The 19184-nt window shown below is 36.7% G+C and overlaps 4 pseudogenes; 2 read left to right on the forward strand and 2 right to left on the reverse strand.

The window, feature by feature from the left end:
- Window positions 1-6992: 6992 nt before the first annotated feature.
- On the forward strand, window positions 6993-9668 carry LOC120173190 (annotated as a pseudogene).
- Window positions 9669-11533: 1865 nt separating this feature from the next.
- On the forward strand, window positions 11534-12760 carry LOC120173213 (annotated as a pseudogene).
- LOC120173200 lies at window positions 12387-13736 on the reverse strand (annotated as a pseudogene).
- An 820-nt stretch (window positions 13737-14556) lies between these two features.
- Window positions 14557-17389, reverse strand: LOC120173224 (annotated as a pseudogene).
- Between the last annotated feature and the right edge of the window lie 1795 nt (window positions 17390-19184).

Below are 19184 nucleotides of genomic sequence, written 5' to 3' on the forward strand. Positions count from 1 at the left end.
TTGCTAGACACATATAGCCTTTGTGTTGAGGGCTATAGCCAAGGAACGTGCAAGGTTGTGAACGGAACTCGAGCTTGTGCTGCTGAAACACCCGTAGATGAGGAAAGCATTTGCACCCAAAAACTTTCATAAATTCATAATCCGGTTTCTTTTCAAACAACTTTTCATAGGGTGACAGCCCTTCTAAAACTCTAGTAGGGAGTCGATTGATGAGGAACACCGCAGTAGTAGCTGCATAGTACCAATAACGCAATGGCATAGTAGCTTGAGCTAATAGAACCAAGGCGAGTTCTATGACATGTCGATGCTTCCTCTCGACCACACCGTTCTGCTCAGACGTATGCGGACAGGTAACACGATGCTCAATCCCTTCTCTTAGCAACATGGCTGACAGGCTGCGATACTCTCCACCCCAATCGCTTTGCACAGCCTTCACAGTCAGCCCAAACTGAGTTGCTACCATCTGCTGAAACACCTTGAATGTGTTTAGAGCTTGTGACCTATCTTTCAGAAAGTAGACCCAAGTGTGCCTTGAGTAGGCATCAACAAAGGACAAGTAGTAGCGAAAACCATTCGAAGCTACATGAGCTGGTCCCCAAATGTCTGTGAAAACTACTTGAAAAGGTTTAGAATAAACAGTTTTAGAGTTACAGAAGGGCAATTTATGGCTCTTACCAATGCAACATGCTTCACAAACTTTATTCACATTTTTATTGACTTGAACATCCATAGCTTTGCATACACTTGCAACTGTTTCATATGTTGCATGTCCTAACCTTCTATGCCAAAGGTTATAAGCATTACTAGCTGAAGCAACATTTACACACGCATTTTTACAAGCATTTGAGACAGTATTACTAGGAAACATATAGAGTCCATCTTGCATTCTTCCTTGAAGAATCACCTCTCCACTAGTTGCATCACGAACACAACAGCCTTGTGCATCGAATTCAAACACTACATTGTTGTCCCTAGCAAACTTGGATACAGACAACAAATTTTGAGTTATTCCAGGCACATGAAGTAAATCATGACAAGCAGTATTCTAGAGGCAGATTCCATGACTGTACTGCCAACTAAACCAACAGATAACGAGACACCATCACCCACAATTAACTTACCTGGACCACTGCATCCAGTCTTATGAGTTACCATATCTGCATCTGGAGTAACATGGTGAGTGGCTCCAGAGTCAATGATCCACTGATCCTGCTCAGCTGTAGAAGTATTGGCACTTGTTGAAGCATGTAACTGAGACCCTTTCGAGGCGCACATACAATTACAGTTGTCATATGCAGCAGTGTGAGCTTGAGCAGACTCCTCATCATACCTCGACTGAGTATTAGTAACTATTTGAAAGGTCTCATCATAACGGTGCCAACACCTATCAACTAAGTGCCCAATTTTACCACACAGTTGACATTGAACCCGTGGTCTACCTCGCCCTTGACCTGCTCGACCACCTGTCCTGCCACTTGTCCGAGCAGTGAATCCATGATCTCTATTATAATTCGAATAAGACCGTTTGGTGTAATCACCTGTGCCAGCCCCACGAGCAACGTGAGCCGCATCCGTCACTACTTCTTCTTGAGCTGCAAAACCAGCAATTTGAGTTTCTGCATCTATCAACATAGTACAAACCTTATCTAAGGGCAGCATATCACTACTCGATGTAATAACAGCCATGAAGGGCTGATATTCCCGAGGTAGACCTTTTAAAATACTGGCAATATGTCCTACAAGTGGAATAGGACTTCCACACGAGGCCAAAGCATCACAAATCTCTTTGACTTTAGCAATGTAAACTCGCATGCTATCTTCTCCCTTCTTGAGAGATTGAAGTTTGCAGTGTAAACTCATCACCGAGGTTGAAGACCTTGTTGCAAAATATTGCAACACCGTAGCCCATATTGATGAGGCTGTGTCAGCTCCCACAAACTGTGACAAAAGGTGTGGACTAATAGTAGATAGTAACCATGACGCTAATGCACTATCTTGGGCGACAAAGTCATAATACGCTTCATTTGGAATCAAGCTGCCATCTTCATCAACTGTCATTTCTGGAGGAGACTGCATTGCACCGGTGAGAAGGCGTTCAAGCCTATGACTACGCACCGTGAGCAAAACTTGTTGTTTCCACAACAAGAAATTTGTTCATCAAGTACCACATTGATTTTCTTGTTAGTGAACATTGTATCATAACATCCAGAAGAGAAAAGAACAAGAACCACGTAAAGAATCTGTTAATCAATCAAGAACCTCATACCAAATAGTTGAGCAGCTACCTTTCAAGCTTAATATGCACACTACAAGTCTCGCAGCAAGAAATACATGGCTCCAGGATCTTATGGCGATTGATACCATATGAGAATGTTAACAAAAGAGGTCAATACAATGAACCAATACTCTATCTTGTTATTGAGCTAAAGGCATACTGCTATTTATACAAATGTTTACAGCCAGCTTATAACCAAGTAACTGCTTGGTAACTAACATAACAACTAACCACCATTCTAACAACTTGCTAACTACACAACTAATTATAGTGCCAATCAGCTAAGCAACTTCATCATTTAACACTGAAATCTAAATTTTGAACCAATTAAATTGATTTTCCTTGATGTTCATCTTGTCGATTTTGGTCTCTTTGTGAAACCAATAGTCATTTTATTTTAGTGCAAATGAACCCAATTTTGCTCTTATTTTAGTGCAAATTGATGGGGGTGGCGATGTTTCCATGCATCATCACAATCCACAAATCAAATAATGCCCCCTAACCACAGCCAAATACATTTCATAAGCTTTGGGCAACTTTTAAGCCTATCGCGATTCTTAAAATTATGCATTCTTTACTGAAAAAAAAAATCATATTGAAACAATGGCAGCGGAAGGCAGGCCACGTTAGTGGTGCTTTAAGTTCCCGCTTCAAAAGATATCCTCCTACTGCTATCATCAAGCATCAAAGACTGCTGCAATGACTTAACCAGCACTGCACCAGATCCACCTAGTAAATTCCTTTCAGCAAAATAATCCAAACTCCTACACAATGGACTCGAACCCGAATTCCCTTGCCGGGTTCTCACAGGCCAGCGGTGCTGATGGACGGGTTTCGAGTTCTCCCCGTGATCTCTCACCAGAGTAGCTCTACGCCTCTCGGGAGTTGCTTTCGTAGTCAAAATAGAACCAGCTTTGAACTTCGTCTTACTAATCGGAAGCGAGAAGGCCTCACCTTGAAACGAAACGGATAAACTCCTCGTTGAAGTGATTAACATCTTGGTAGCAGCTGATAATCCCGCCGAATCAACATTGTTCCCTTGCAACACTTGACCTCCAGGCCGCCTCCGGTCCACAGGTTGAGACCGTTTTGGGAGCGGAGAAGGAAACATCGTTGAATTCTTGTTCGTCGCTGTGGTTTAAGCGATATCAAGTTGATTTTGGTGGTTTGAGCCTTCCAGCAGGGATTTTTTGCATACACAATAACTCGAATTGGAGACATTGTTTAAGCGATATGAAACTGCTTACAACTTGAACCAACCATAAACTTAATAATTTAGGGGTACTTTTAAAGAATGGATTTAAATCTATTCGTTCTTTGGGGGTGTTAGGTGAATGTTACAAATCAACCTACATTTTCTATGTTGGAGCCGATGAGAAAATCTTTGGGTACTTAATGTTTGATGTGTATGTATTAATGCATATAATTAAACATTAGAAATGCACACAACTATCAAAATCAAAGAGTAACACCTTACAAAAATATCAATACAAGTCTCTAAAATTTAATTATTTTTTATAATATATACCGTCAATGAATTAATAAATAATTTAAAAAATAAAAATGATATCAATAAAGAAACATAATATGTCACAAGGTTTTATTTACGATTTTTCTATTAAATTATATTACTTTTTTATTTTAATACGCATTTTTATTTTATAAATTATAATTATCATTTCATTTTATTTTAAAAATATGAATCTTCAATAACAATATGACACGTGTTATATTTTTTTAAAAGTTGAAATGAAAAAAATGGATCGAGAAAATTTAGATACCAAAATAAAAAATAAGTATAGTTCATACACCGAATCATAAATCAAACCTTATATATTATTAGTATGAAATAAAGAGCGAAATAATGTATCAGTTATTCATTTACTGCATTTTGTATAAATTCTCTCACGATAATTGAGTGGTAATTTAATATCATATATTATATGAATATGACCTCAGTATTTAGATTTGTTTTTGGCTCAATAACAAAACTGACCCTTAAATGATATATTTTTCTCATTGAGGTACTAAATCATTTTTAAATAATAAATTATACCTAAAACATCATTTTTCTCACATCTCACTTTCTTATCGACTTTTTTATAACCCTCCCACCAAAAAAAATTAAATACTTATCCTGATAAAAGAAAATAAATACTTAACTAAAAAAGAGTATAATTAAAGGTTCAATTTTACAATTAAACCTTTATTTTATTTGCAAAAAAATTAAGTACTTTTCACCGACGTAAACGCAATTTTCCCATTTCTTCAATCAGAAGTATACATTAAACTTTACATCAATACCACTTCAATCAATGAAGAATATGAAGTATGTATAAACATACATGTAGGTAGCAAAATAATTTTGTAAAATATTACGATTAATACAAGTGGCGGATGCACTAAGCCTCCATAGGGACCAAGTACATCTCATTATTTTGAAAAAGTCATTAAATTTAGCTTAATGTGTTAAGGAAAAAAGGAAAAAAAAAATACAATTTTTGCATACCCATTATTTTTAAGAAAAAAATTAAAATTTTGAACCTCATTCTTAAATTCTGGATCCGCCACTGATTAATACACTTAACTATATTCATGAATCTATATTACCTTAACAAGTTTTCATAAATAAAATAATCTATCAAAATTTAATCGGATTACTAAGAAAGGGTCTTATTTTTTAATCAGCTTGCAATTTAGTCAGCTGACTTGTGGAATGATGCTAGCAAATTTAAAGTTGTTTTTTTTTCCAATTAGAAAATGTTTGTTTTGATATGACATCAAACGAGATTGTTAATGAAACTCAAACCCTAATATCTATTGAAATACTATAACCAATACTCAATCAACTGGATCACATGTTAAACGAAGTTTAAACTCTCTCAATCTTTGCAGATAGATTTGTAAATGAGACGAGATAGATCACGAGCTACTCGAATTCGAATTGATCAATACTCAAATCGAATGGACTAGATTCGGGTTCTTTATGAGTTTAAGCGAACTACTTGAAATCTGACTCGAAAAACTCACAAACAACTTTAAAAAAATAATATATTAAATTGTTTGTTTTTTAAATTAAACTACTAATAGTAATAACATTTATATATACTTTTTATAAAATACAATATAAGACTTTCTTATATTTAAGGTTCTTGTTTGAACTCGAGTTTGAACTTCAATCAAGCTAAATTTAAAAATAATTTGAGTACAAATTTTTTTCAAGCCCGAGTCGAATTTTAATTTTCAATTTCGAGTTGAACTTAAAAATCTTAAGCTTGCAATCTTTCGAGTCAAGTTGAGCTTATTTCGAATTCAAATTGAACTAGACAATTTCAAACTCATAAACTTTCAAGTCAAACTCAACAATACACAAACTCCAATCTCTTTCAACCCTGTTTGCAGGCATGTGACTTTACACCATATATAACTCTTCAGCGGTACTGCAAAGAAGACAATATGCACACACACAATTAAGAAGCTGTTTAAACAAACAATTACAAAGATTATGATTAAAATAATCAGAAGTGTACCTTGATGAATCCAATTTCCTTGGCATTGCCACGGAAGCATTGTCTGCAATACATGAGACCGTAGTACTACATGAAAAGGTATTCAAAGAGCGAGGGAAGAAGGAAATACCAGGCGCAAGAGCCGGGGCCGTAGGCTTTGGGGTGAGAGTTCCAGACGTTAGAGTGACCATTTACTGAATGTGAGCATGGCCATTCAACCGACGTTGGGCATTAACGAGATAAAAACTTACTCTAAAAACCCTAGTTAAACATTATTGTTAAATCATTTTTATGTAAGTCAACGATTGGTTTAATTACGAGTCTTTATCTATTTCATAAAAGTTTTATTTTATTACAATGTAGTATCTGTTTGAAAGATTGTCAACCATTAGACAATAAACGCTTAAACATGCAGACGTTGTTCTTGAACATAAAACCTTTAAAAATAATAATTAATTCTTTAACCACTAAAATTATTTGGTTCCTACATCTCTTTCGTAAAAGTTAATTTATTTCGATTATCGAACTTATAAAATATAAGATAATCTAATTAGATAGTTGTCATACCCTGGCATTAAATTTCTAACCTAAAAATCAACAATTCAATGTACCATACGGCGATATTAACAAAAATCAATCATTCAATAATTCATATACAATAAATTAGTACAAATCAATAAGAATCGGTAGATTAAGTTCACGTATTTACCCACAAGTGAATTATCTTTTCGATTTTCATAAAATAAAAAAAAATAATCAAATTTTAATAAATTATTATCGATTCCTCGTAGAAAGATAGAATCAAAAATTAGACTATCAATAATATAACTTGTCTTAAAATAAATGAATTTAACAATATTTATTCAATAAATTGGTAAAATTTATCCATTTAAATTATGCGTATCGCTTGTTAAATTTCATAAAGGATAGGGATGAGATATGTGATTAGACCATGAGTGGGAAATCTTAAAATGCATTTTTTTAACAATGAAAACGAAATGAAAGCTAAAAGTAGGGTGGAAATAAAAGGGCAAAAAAAAGGAAACTTAACGCGTAGAGTACAGCAGTATCATCTGGTCATGGTCATCTTCCTCATCACGCGGCATCTTCTTCTTTTCCGCCATTATCTCTTACTATATATTTACAAACCATTCATTAACCAACCCGAAAAACCACAGCAACAACAAAAAGGAAGGGAAACCCCCCCCCCAAAGTGAACAGACCCTGAAAGACTATATCTGTACAGCCAAACCCATCGCAGAAAAACCAAATCATCCAAAACAACAAAACGAATAATCTAACAAGGAAACCACGAAGGAAGGGTCGTTATATACGTATTAACGAAGGGGTTTGAAGAGAATAAGAAAAAAAGAAGAATTCGGAGAAAGAAAAAGGTCGACCACGATGACGATGGTGTTACGATCGCTCGCTAGGCCGCTCGAGCGTTGCTTTGGGTTGAGGGCCGGTGGGGATGGTCTCATGTGGCATACTGACCTTGAACCTCACGCTTCCGGTGATTACTCTATCGCCGTTGTTCAAGCGAATGAAAGCCTTGAAGATCAAAGCCAGGTGTTTACATCCCCTTTTGGTACCTACGTTGGTGTTTATGATGGTCATGGTGGACCTGAGGCTTCCAGATTTGTCAACAAGCATCTCTTCCCTTTTCTTCACAGTAATTATTCTATGCCCTTTCAACATTTTTCTGGGTTCTTTTAGATTATTGGAAATGAGTTGTCTTCATCTTTGTTTTGTTGCCTTTGCGTGTAATTTCCCCCCTTATTGTATGCTTTGATTTGTTGTTGCATGTGCATAGAATGATTATGTGTATGGGGTGGAAATCATGGCATGCACGCTTCAAGATAATCTATGGAATCATTGAAAAGCATCAATATTTTCATTTTCATCCGATAGTTATTTATTTATTTATTTTTTGAATAGTCTGCTATGAATATAATTTAATATTTGTTCAGAAATTTTTTATAGTTATTTTTTTTATTTATTTTTGAATAGTCTGCTATGAATATAATTTAATATTTGTTCAGAATTTTTTTTAACAATTAACAACCTATACATATTTGTTAATGGATTCTTCAATAACTATTTTAGTATTATTATGTTTGGGCAAAGAGGTTTTCATGGTAAGCCTAGTGGCTGATTTATGTGTGGTTTAGGGTGAACAAGTGTATATTTACACCCTGAAATTTGATTTATGGTTATCCTCCTATAAAAATTTTGTGTTGTTATCGTAAAAGATATTTATGAATCCGCGATTAGGTAAGTCTCTTTCTTTCATCCAGAGATTGTTGCAGGATGTATTGTCTGTTCATGTTATTCGCAAAGCTTATAAGTGACTATCATGCATGTTTATTATGCATTTGATGATGGAATTTGGGCATCAACATATTGATGGAAAGCATAGCTTGTTATTCTCTTAATTTCTATGTTCTTACCCTTAATTTATTTGTCTTAATTGCAGAATTTGCTACAGAGCAAGGGGGGTTGTCTGCAGACGTGATAAAGAAGGCATTCAATGCTACGGAAGAGGAGTTTTTGCATTTGGTGAAGCGATCATTGCCTGTGAGGCCTCAAATTGCTTCGGTTGGATCATGCTGTCTAGTTGGTGCGATATCGAATGATGTGTTATATGTGGCGAATCTTGGTGACTCGAGAGCAGTTCTCGGCAAGAGATTTTCAGAGGATAAGAAGAATAAGGTGGTGGCAGAGAGGCTGTCGACGGATCACAATGTCGGAGTTGAGGAAGTCAGGAAGGAGGTCGAGGCACTTCATCCGGATGATTCTCACATAGTGGTGTATACTCGTGGAGTTTGGAGGATTAAGGGCATAATCCAGGTACAAAACAAATCTAATGGTAACTCAATTATAATAGGTTAGGGTAGTTCATGTTTCGATTCGACGAATTCGATTCGCATGCACATATTTCTTTCCAGGCATTGCTTGTATGCATGAAGTTGGGGAATTGCAGCCCTTGAACCATAATGCCGAGCTTATGCAACTATGTAGCCTTTTTCTCTCTCATTTTCGGGTTTTTTGTTCAATATTTGTTTATTTCTTTTCACTTAACTTCAGCATTGATTTTAAGATTAAAACTGTGACGATTATCGTTGATTTTCCGTGTTTCTCTTGTTTCTTTCAGGTGTCAAGGTCCATTGGTGATGTTTACTTGAAGAAGCCTGATTTTATAGAGATCCAATCTTCCAACAATTCGGAAACCCTGTTCCGCTTAAAAGACCGGTTATTACAGCCGAACCCTCCATCCTTATTAGGAAGCTTAAGCCACAAGACCTATTTCTGATCTTTGCATCGGATGGCCTATGGGAGCAGTTGAGTGACGAAACTGCCGTCGACATCGTTTTTAGAAACCCCAGAGCCGTTAGTATCCGTGTTCGTCTTATCGATTAACAAAAAGACTACGGTTCTATAGCAATCTTGGTATTGATTTTTCAACTTGCTTGAATTACTTGCAGGGTATCGCTAAGAGACTGGTAAGAGCTGCGCTTCAAGAAGTCGCGAAGAAAAGAGAGATGAGATACGGCGATATAAAGAAAATCGAAAAGGGAATAAGACGCCACTTCCATGACGACATAACTGTGATTGTTATTTATCTCGATCAACACCGAGGCTCTTCGAATAATGTGGTGAAACACATGCCATGGTGTGCACGACGGCACCGATCGATATCTACTCGTACAACGCAGACGGAGATGAAGAAGGGATACTTAAAACAATTTCTTGAATACAGTAGGAGTTATAAGGTCTAGTACACTAACTTTTCTTGCAAGTTTGTTCATCAAACGATAGGTGGGATTGGTTCAAAAAGTCACTGAAGGGCTGGCTATAGGAGGATTCTGGATTCCGACGGAAGCAGGCGACTAGAGGGGTTTCCGATGGAAGTTCTACCGGCTCCGATTCCGGTTTGATCTTATCCGTTGATTCTCGACTTTTAATCTTCTTGAAGCTGATATGGATGCATCCCACAGAAATGAAAGGCAAACAAAACAACATTGTTTTATTGTTTGATTCCCGTTATGTTCATTGTTTATATCACATTTTGCTTTAAACCCTCTACTTTCTAGTGTAAAGTTGCCTCTGGTCAAATTAGAAATTCCATCCCTATATCTTATGAAAATTGAAAAGTTAGTCTCTCTATGTTAGTTTTTTAGAATTTGGTACCCATATTTATGAAAACTGAGAAATTAATTTAATTTGGTAATATTGTTAAACTTTAGTGTTAATTCACTAGACCGAAAATTAACAGTTTATTTACAAAGTATTAGAAAATTAACATTTATATACAGCAATTTAAATTCATATTTACCAATAATTGAACTAGTTAATCAGTTTTCATAAATCACAAAGAATAAAGGTGTCTCAATTAAAAAAATCGAGGCAACAAGACGACAAAGTTAGGCTGTAGATTTTGTGTCAAAATCAAAATAAAAAGATGTAGGAATAAAATTTGTGAGACAGCTTCCTTAAATTGAAGGACATTGGGATTTTGGCAACTACCATTAGCCATTTAACCTAACTTGTTAGTCAAACTAACCAACCAAACTGATAAGGTGACAATCAGTTGATTCGATGTTAGGATGCCTGCTATATTTTTTTTTTCCTTTTTGTCCCGTTATCATTGAATTTAGATAATATAATTGTTTTTATTATTAATTTTCTATCTATTCCGATTATAATATTAAATTTTGTATTTTGACATTTATTATACTATCATAACATTAAAATCTAAATGATGTGATAATATGAACAATACACTATTATGTTAGTACGATTATTTATGTCTAAAATAATATCTTTTTAGGCATTAAACTTAAAGGGTATATCGATTTTGTCATTAAACTATCAAGCTTTTCACTCTATGGCTATGTACTTTTTAGATTATCGTTGGTAGTGAATCGTTGTTCGTAATCAGTTGTATTTCGTATTAAAATCAGTATCAAAAATATAATTTGTTTTCCATGAAAGTCACTCAAAATTGATGAAATTAAAAAAAACTACAATTCTTAGAGGTTTGAAGGTTTTCTCGTATTTAAGAAGTTTGGAGTGTTCGTTCGAAAATTCAAACGTTGAGAAACATTATTTCAAGAGAAAAACAACATACCAAAAAATCAACCTCATTAGATAACAATCAAAGGATATAAGAGTATTAGCACACCTAACTTTTAGATAAGTTTTTGTCGATTTTTAGTATATTTTGTGGAAAACCAATCTGATGAAAAAATATAAATAAAATGTGAATATTTTGATATCGATCTTGTCTTGAATGACGAATGACAATTGGTTGTCACTGGCAGGCGAAATCATTTAATGTCAAAAATAATTTGTATAAAAATTTGTTTACAAAATCAATATTTTTAAAATCCAATACTTAAAATTATTTCGTCTTGAATATCAATAATTATACCAAAATAATATTATTTTGTTCGCATCATCATAGTAACGGAAAAGTCTATCCACTTTAAATTAAATGATTTAATTTAATTATATATATATATTAAAAAAACTTGCTTTATTGTAGTATTCTATTTAGTTTTCGATAAACAATAAATTATAAACAGAATATACTCATTCAAACTATTTTTAAAAAATAAATCAACTTTTTCTGTCAATTTCATTTTATTAAAATTAGAAGATTTTATTTTATTTATGTTCACATAAAATTATGATTTAATCTTATAAAAAATTATTATTTTTAGGAATACACGACACAGACACACAAAGTTCTGTCCATATATGGCCATCGTCAAAGTTGGTTGTTTTGCCGTTTATCATTTTCTGGGGAAGTAGCCGAAACCAGCCCAAGAAAAGAATGAGTGCAAGTCATTTGGTTGCCGAATCCGTGTGGAAAACAATTGAGTCAACTCATTCAGGTCTTTTTTTTCCCCTTCAATATTATCTGTAGTCTCAAACTTTAGCTATCTTCTGATGCGTTTCGTTTTCAAATTGGCCAGTAAACGAGGAGCAGTTATCAATGTGAGCTATACCCATTTTCCCTGAAATCTTTAACTTCTTGGGTGTTTTTTTTTACTAATTTTTCTTTCCATCGTAGCTTGCATTTCCTGTTGGCTGTTTGGGAAAAACTTTGAGAGAGCAATCAGGATAATGGATCAAAGGGGTGTCAAGAAAATCTTTGGTGAACCCAGTGGTCGTTCTATCTTTCAGGTTCATTCTTATTTATGCAAACTTTCCCGGAAAATTTTAACTTCCCAGGAAAATTTTCTTAAACAATGTTTTGCTTTCCCTCGTCGCTTGCTGGACTAGGTTGTTGGAGAATCTAGAAGAAAGGAGGAATATTTATGTTTTGCTGAAGACTATTGTGCTTGTTATTCATTCTTTTATGATATAATTAACAGAGGAGAACAGCTTTGTGTAAGATTCTTGTAGATATTTTTCCTTATTTGGATTTACTAATTTTATTTTTTTTATTGATTTTTCTTTGTTTTGTTGTTGTATAGTGCAAGTATCAATTGACTGCAAGGCTTGCTGGATCATTGGGGGCTTGTGTTGAAGTGTCTGATGAGCAGCTTGCAGTATTGCTTTCAGAACTCTAAAATCTTTGTAATAGACGAAAATGGTGAAAACAAATCAACAAATATAATCAATCCCCTTTAATACAACTTTAGTAAGTCAAATCTCAAATCAAGGAACAATGTTGTGAGTTTTCATCTTATTAATCCATGAATGGAAGGATGTTTTCGAGTTCCTAAACCCGACGAATCCGTGCTCTTTGCTCTTATTCATACTATCCAACAATGACTTCCCGGAAAGCACCGAATCGGCAAACTGCCATGCTCCGTCTTCGTTCAATTTCATTGGCAAAAGACCATTGTCTCTCACGATCTCATCCCACACCGGACCCTTGTCTTTCATCATCTCAGCCAAGCTCAGCTTCTCATCTGTTTCTTGGAATCCGTAATGTTCAATACCGAACCGGTTAGCCAATACTTTCCATAAGTCCTTCCACTTGAACACATCTCCATTGCTGCAATTAAAGGCTTCGTTCTTCGCGTGACGGTTCATTGTTGCCCATATCTGATGTTCTGCGATCAAATCCGCATCGGATGCATCCCAATACCCATCCCACGCTTGACGGTTCCCCGGGAATCTCAATGGCTTGCCTTCGTGCTTACATATCGCCGCATAAACGCATAAGCTACGAACTATATTCATCGAACTAAATGGAGAAAACCCGAAAATCAGACCCGGCCTATGAACTGACCATGTCAATCCATCCTTTCCCTTAACCTCCTCAAACAAAACATCCTCAATCGTATAACAAAAGTTCAACAACTTGAGTCTCGGAAGATCCTCACGAAAAGGAGGATCATGGGGCTGAACCTGAACCTGGCCAAATGAATCAGGCGGACAGGTATAATGTCGACGGCCGGTTTGCAAGCATATATGTTTCAACTTCGGGGCATTCGGGATTACAGCTTTCAACACGTTGCGTAACATAGTGCCATTGACAATGCAGTTCTCGGCTTCACTTGATTTCTTGGCCCACGCCACATAAAAAATGTGGGTGACATCATTGAGCTTCGATAGTTTATCTCGTGTTCTTCTTCATTTAAGATGTTGCATTGTATGTAATCAACAGGTAAATGATCAGTCCAGGCAGGGCGGGCATGACGAGCAATGCCGTAGACCTTCCACGGTCCACCCGGAGTATCGGATAATGGAAGAATCTCAGCGAGGCTGTTGCCGACAATGCCCGTGACGCCGATTACAAGCGCAACACTCTTGTATCTCGATGGTTCATCATGTTCTTCCATTCTTTTCTGCAAAATGGAAAAGGGTTGATTGAATTAAAGGCAACAGATTCGATCATGAGATGAAAAGAAAAGAAAAAAGAATCTGATTGAATTTTACCTTGGCAGCACCAATGACTCTGCCCACCACCAACTCATTGTATTGCCTTAGCTATAGATTTGCAGTTCTGTAAGAAGGCTGAAATCTGGTATCTGAAACTCTGTCTGCTTTGTAATTTGTTTCTATAATCATCTTCTTTGATGAAGTGACGTGTGGGGATTTATATACAAAATAACCGACCTTATCCACTTGTTTATTCAGAAGGAAAATGGAATATGGATATTGATGAATCATGAATGCAACGATCTTTCCATAATTGAATGGAGACACAGAATTGGTCTTTTTTTCAACCTAATCTTAAAAGATTAAGCCTTAGCCAGCTTGAAACCACATCAGCATATGATTATGCTGACGTGGAAAACGCAGCTCCCTGAGAAACATCCTTATCTACCAACCCATTCTTCTAATCCTTTTATGTTTTCTGTAATACAGAATATTGGGTTGGCAGTTTGATTAGCTGGTTTGTCCAGTTGGCATGTTTGACCTGCCGGCATACGCCTTGGGTTTGCTAGTACATGAGAAATGTCATTTTCTTAGGGGTTTAATAGGGATATAGCTGGTGGTACGAAGCCGAGTTAACCACCCCGACGAGCAGGGACGGAACTGGAATGAAACCATCAAAGGGATCAAATTGCTCAAGTGACGGGGACTTTGTCATCTGGACTAGCTAGGTGTGGATCCCTCAAATCCTGCTGCCTGTATGCTATTTCATACTAATGTTTTTGGTACTTTTCATTTTTCATTAAGGATCGGTGTTCGACACTCGGATATGCTATTTCATACACATGTTTGACTAAAATCAAATCAGGAAATCCAAAAGGCAAAGATATAGTAATCATGAACAATTAATTGCATGAGCAGAAAAGCCTATCAAACATTCCTTGAGATAAATTTTGCAGAGACAATGTGTTAATTGCACATAATTTTCTATTTGACTGGTATAAAAAGGCAATTGTATATACCTTTCTAAAGATTTTCAGTCCCCCTCTTCCTCCCATTCCTCTTGTTTCATCAGCTATATACTATATACTACAAAGTTCCCCCCCGGGCAGCTACATGGATAGGTAAATTCCGGTCTAGGCCACATGCCGGCCTCAAGGAAACACACAAAATCATGCACAACGAGATCACGTCTCTGCTTTCTCTGCGTGCTCAAATTGATGAACACGACAAATGATGACAACCTTCTATGACCATTTTTCCACAATGCGATCTGATAATCTAATTTTTCGTCCTTGGAAATACATCCCGACGATTAAGTTTACAGTATCCATCGACTATGGAATTGTATGTATTCTGGTTTGGTTTACAGCCGTGCTTAATCACGAACTGGACATCAATGGCCTCCTCGAACATGGAATCAGCTGCATAACTTGCAACAAAGGTATTATAAGTGATCACATTTGGGACAAGACCATAATCACACATTTCCGAAAATATCTGTGAAGCCTCTTTCATTCGACCGTTTCTACAATAGGCATATATAACAGTGTTATAGGAAATTATATCTGGTTTTATTCCATTTGCCAGAACTTCCCTTAAAATATTTTCTGATTCCCAAAATTTTCAGTGCGGCTATACATATACATCAAACTATTGTAGTTTGTCAAGCTCGGACTATAGCCGCTCTCATTCATGAAGTTCAAGATCTCATTTGTCTTGGAAACCATCTGCCTCCTGCCATAAATAGAGAGCATGGCATTTAGAGTAGTTATGTCCGGTGGAAATCCTTTCTTCCTCAACTCCAAGAAAGCTCGCTCCGTCTCCGCAAGAAGGTCACATTTACTATTAACTAAAACAAGGGTCTTTAGGAGCACGGCATGAGGTTCGATGATACCAGAGAATATCTCTTCTCCAAGGGCATGCATCCGATCTACCAGCTTCCCGTTGGCATAAACATGAAGCAACCAGTATTTTCTCAGCTTGCTTCCAAAGCCCTCCCCGTGCCAATGCTGCCAAAACAGCATTATATGTAGAAAGGTCCAGGGTAACTCCAGCTTCCAGCATTCTCTTATAAATAGCCATGGCTTGTTCAAAAGAACCACAGCGACTGTATGCACTGATTAAAGTGTTGAATGTGTCCCTTTCTGGTACAAACCCTGCCCTCTTCATCTCCTTGAATACTCCTGACACTTCGGAATCCATAGCATTTTGCCCAAACACTGCCAGTAGGGTATTCCAAGTAACAATATCTGGTGCACCATTGCATGCCTTGATCTCATCGAAATCTTCATCATTCCGGTAAACTTTCCACGGTTGCCGTGCATCTTAATTAGAGCATTGAAAGTACAAATATTTGGCTTGCAACCAGCACTTCTCATCTCCTCAAAAATCGTCATTGCGGACTCATCTTTTCTAGCCTTTTCAAATCCTGACAAAAGAGTGGTATAGGTAAAAACATCAGGCTTGATCCTTTTCCCTCCATCTGTGTCTTCAAGTCCATTGCTTCCTGCAATAGACCATCCCTAGCATAAGCAGAAATCAACGAATTATAAGTCACAATACTAGGGGCAAACCCATTAATCTCCATCTCTTTTAAAACCTCCATAGCTTCCTTAGGTCACCGAGACTTCCCATAAACATCCAACAATGCATTGTAAAGTAACATTATCCGGCCTAAAACCAGCCGATTTCATTTTATCAAAACCAAAGCCCCTTCCTCATGCAAATATCCTCGACGACAACAACTTATAAGTGTATTATAAGTATAAGCATCGGGAGCAACTCCATCAACCTTCATCCCATCAAAAAGAGCCATGACCTTACTCCAAGGCATGCCCATTTTACCATACACTTTCAAAATCACATTATAAGTAATCAAAGTAGGTTTGCAGCCCTCTTCTTCCATTTTCTTGAAAACCACCATTGATTCCCTATACCTCCCGCAGCCGGCATACGCGGTTATCAAAGAAGTATAAGCATACACATCAAGACTAAACCTTCTTTGTGCAAGCCATTAAGCAAATTGGCAGACACAGAAATCCTCCCCTCTTTTCCTATCATACTAATAATAACAGCACCAACCGAACTATTCAGGACTAAAAGTCTTTTCTAGCCTTAACCCAATTAAAAACACCCAGAGCCAAGTCAGATTTCTTGTAAAAACCCAAAGCTTTAACAATTCCCAGCACTTCAGCAGTCAAAAAAATCGTCCCCACATCTGGGTTTTCTTGGTATTGCTCGAACAACTCAGCTAAAACAGCATCAAGTTTATTGGAATCAAAAGAAGGATCAATCAAGGAGTTGAGAATCTGCTGACCTTGAGCAGAGAGGTTGTTATGAGTCCAACGCTTCCCACGGTTAAGGTCACGTGAGCGGCCGAGACGGGTCCGGGTTCGGACTTATGGGTCGATGGGTTGTTGGGACTTGGAGTAATGTCGGAGGAGGAGGTCTTGAAGGACTGGAGCCGGTGGAGGTGGTGAATTGGGTTGTAATGTCGAGTTCTGTTGGTGGAATGGGTATAAAAATGGGGTTTCAACAGGTGGGGGACTCGGAAGGAGAAGGGGGAGAGCGAGTCTCTCTGCCATTTAAGAGATATGATGAGAAAGTTGCAGGCTTTACTATCTACGGAAGAGCCAATCGATAAAACGGAGAGGCAGGAAAAAGGGTCAGCTGGTAATTTTATCAAACAGTTGGTGTGCTATTTGTTATCACTGTGAGAAGATACTTGCAGAGTCCACACTTCTTTGGGGTCCAATAGTCGACACAAATAAATATATGCAGGATATTTCTGGAGGGAAAGGGAGATTAGATTCTTCTGTGGTTAGGAATGGAGTATTAAGAAACTATGACCAATTAAAGCTTTCCATGTCAGCCTTGAAAGTGGACTCCGATCAATATTTTTAACCTTTGCCTTCAATCATCACTTGAGATATTTATTTAGTAATTAATGAAAGTAGATTTGTATTATGATCTTCCATGTTCACAGGGATGGACTGGGTTTTATTAATAATAATCTGTTTTCATCTCCTAAAATTTTAAAAGATCATTCTCTAATATAAATATATTAAGTCCGCATGTTGAATTGTTGATATACAATTAGCAGTCGGTAAGAGAAGGTGATTTACACCATCGTATAGATAATCTAAAAGTTGTTAGGTATAATCTTCCATGTTGATACAAAATGGCGAGCAAACTCGATACCACTTGATGGTCACCATTGTTAACAAAAGATTCTTAAAGCTTCCTTGGCGCTATAGATCAACAAAGCATAGCCTACTTGGTACTGATTGCCAACAGACGGCTACTGCAAAATTCCAGGACCTTAGAAAGATTTAATAACATGCATAAACTTAGAGAGGAGCTAATAATACTTGCATAAAACAGTCTCTACATATTAGGAATTCCAGAAACAGAGCCCTTAACAAGGTACTTCTATTTGCAAATTGAAAAAGGCACAAAGGCACTGTTTTCTTCGGTATGTTCAACAGAAAGATAGGCTCATGAACATCTTATTTCCTATTTGCAAACTGACTTCTTGTCCCTCTCTTTCTCTAGGATCCATCAAAGAAAGTGAGGATTAATCAACCTGGCGATTTCGAGAATTTCAACTCGATCTTGTCTGCGAATATCTTCTTCAGCTTTTCATCACAAATTATAACCCTCTTGTTATCGGGGTCCTATAGAAATCGCAAGAAAGAACCAAGTCAGTTACAGGATGTAAGGTTCGATAAGAACAAACCTAACTACCATTTTCGCGTACCTTCCATTCACAACCGAAGTCACATGCATCAATCACAAGTCACAATGTTACCTTGTCGGGATCAGCTCAATTAAAAATAAAGAAGTGCACACATGTATACGAGTGTGTTAAACATTTCTCGAGCATGAAGAAAAAATCTTTAAGCCATCTTCCCAAAAATGCTTATTAATCAGAAAGCAGAGCTTAAAGGTCATTATGATGAATACCCAAAAGGCAGGAAACGACATTAAACTTAAGGAATTGGTTTTCAAGGCTCCAAAACTTCTGTTTTATCAACTGTCTGTAAGGCGACAGCCCACATAACAATGATAACCGGCAATAAGGCTCTTAAACGAAAGAACCTATCAGTATAGCTCATAACAACGAAGACCACAGAGCATATAATCAAGAAAACACACCTAGTGTCCTAGTTGCTAACAAAGCCATAGTTGTAGCGACAAGAATTGTGGATTCAAACCCTGTGTAAACCATCCTCTCCCCGAATTGGTAATGTACAGGGATGGTGAGAGGGGGTGCTGGAGGTCTAGTCACATCCCTAAAATTTTAAATTTCCACATAGTTTAGGTATTTCTATTGATATTTAATTTCAACACCTTAAGATTTTCTATATTTCCACGTTGTTAAATCGCTCGTTTCTTTTGTTAATCTCTTACGTTTAAATTGTTAAATCGTTCATTTTAGGTTCATTGCTTTAGAGGTAGGGATGTTTATTGTTTGGTTAAAATTAAATTAATTGATTGAATTAAATTTTGGTTAAATTAATTGGTTGGTCGTCAAAGTATTTGATTGATGATGTTTA

Source organism: Hibiscus syriacus, unplaced genomic scaffold, assembly GCF_006381635.1.
Source record: "Hibiscus syriacus cultivar Baekdansim isolate YM2019G1 unplaced genomic scaffold, ASM638163v2 tig00003041_pilon, whole genome shotgun sequence".
Classification (NCBI taxonomy): Eukaryota; Viridiplantae; Streptophyta; class Magnoliopsida; order Malvales; family Malvaceae; genus Hibiscus; species Hibiscus syriacus.